Source organism: Theobroma umbraticum, unplaced genomic scaffold (genome assembly GCF_002168275.2).
Source record: "Theobroma umbraticum cultivar Fairchild unplaced genomic scaffold, ASM216827v3 scaffold_2.0, whole genome shotgun sequence".
Classification (NCBI taxonomy): domain Eukaryota; kingdom Viridiplantae; phylum Streptophyta; class Magnoliopsida; order Malvales; family Malvaceae; genus Theobroma; species Theobroma umbraticum.
The window spans coordinates 2,112,712-2,114,058 of NW_018397277.1; the positions used below are offsets into that span (position 1 = coordinate 2,112,712).

General features: G+C 32.4%; 1 non-coding gene across 1 annotated transcript; it reads left to right on the forward strand.

Moving 5' to 3' along the window:
• The first annotated feature begins 260 nt into the window (after window positions 1-260).
• LOC149526340 (small nucleolar RNA R71) lies at window positions 261-367 on the forward strand. Its single transcript, XR_016352111.1, has one exon. It is a non-coding gene; the product is annotated as a small nucleolar RNA R71 (small nucleolar RNA).
• The last annotated feature ends 980 nt before the right edge of the window (window positions 368-1,347 follow it).

The window sequence follows — 1,347 nt, forward strand, 5'->3', positions numbered from 1 at the left end:
CAGCAGAAAGATAACAAAAACAAAGTATGAAACAAGTAAGCAAAATGCAAAAAGGTAAAGAGTTCTAAATCAGATTTTTATAGAGGTTTCGCCTTCTAATGCTTACATCATTTCCCTTGATAGTACAAAGAGTTTGAATTCATTATCCACTTACCTTTTCAACAACGTCAAGTGTAACCTTTACGACTTGCCTTTTAACAAGGTCAAGCGTAACCTTCAACAAACCATTATAAAATGTTTACATTTGTAGGCACTTGGGTAGACCATGATGCAGGCATCTCCGAAGCAAGTCCTTATACATCTCCCATGCTTCATACAAAGACTCAAAATCCAACTACATGAAAGAAGTAATATCATTCCTCATCTTTGCAGTCTTGGCAAGGGGGAAAAACTTGGCTAGAAACTTTTGTGTAAGGTCATCCCAAGTAGTGATGTAATCGGTGGGGAGAGAATTCAACCAAATTTTGGCTTTATCCCGTAGTGAGAAAGAGAAAAGCCTTAATTGGATAGCATCATCAGTGACCATGTTGAGCTTGAAGGTATCACAAATCTCTAAAAAGTTAGGAAGATGTGTATTGGGATCATCGTTTAATAAACTTCTAAACTAGATTGATGTTTGTATCATCTGAATGATAGCTGACTTAATCTGAAAATTATTGGTTTGAATTGTCAACCTCCTAATGCTTGAATGAAGTCCTTAGACTAATGGAATAGCATAATCCCTCAATGATCGGTTATCAACTACATGTCCTTGAATTTGTTGCTCACGTTGATTGTCAACCATTATATCTGATTGATTGTGTCTTGAGAGTTTTGTCTAAGTAATCTCTAGAAAGTTTTCTTGATTTCTAGATCACAATGGACAATTTCCAAGCTCTTTACTCTTCTCATGCATTGGCTAAAAAGTACCTGAAATAAAAAAATAAAGCTTAAATTAAAACTAGTTTGCTTGGTATTAATTTTAGAAAAGAATAAAACTCCAACTTCCTGACAACGATGCAAAACACCTTGTTGTTAACTTTACATAAATGTAAGCACACATATCGCACAAGTAATATAGTAGTAAGAAAAGAATCATCTCCATAGGGAATTGTTTCTTAATTTTTCCTAAGTACTAAAATTAGGTACATTAATCTTATTCAAGTAAATCTAATTTGAAAATTAATTAAAAATGAAATTAAAGAAACAAAGCTAAACTAGGGAGTGATAACTCTATTATATAGAGTTATTTTGACACATTTTGGTGGCTTAAATAGCTAAATCTTTGAGATTTTAGGTTCGAATTTTACCAATTTAAGTCTCTTTCTAGTTTAAGTTTGATTATTTGTTAAGTGATTAATCTAAGTT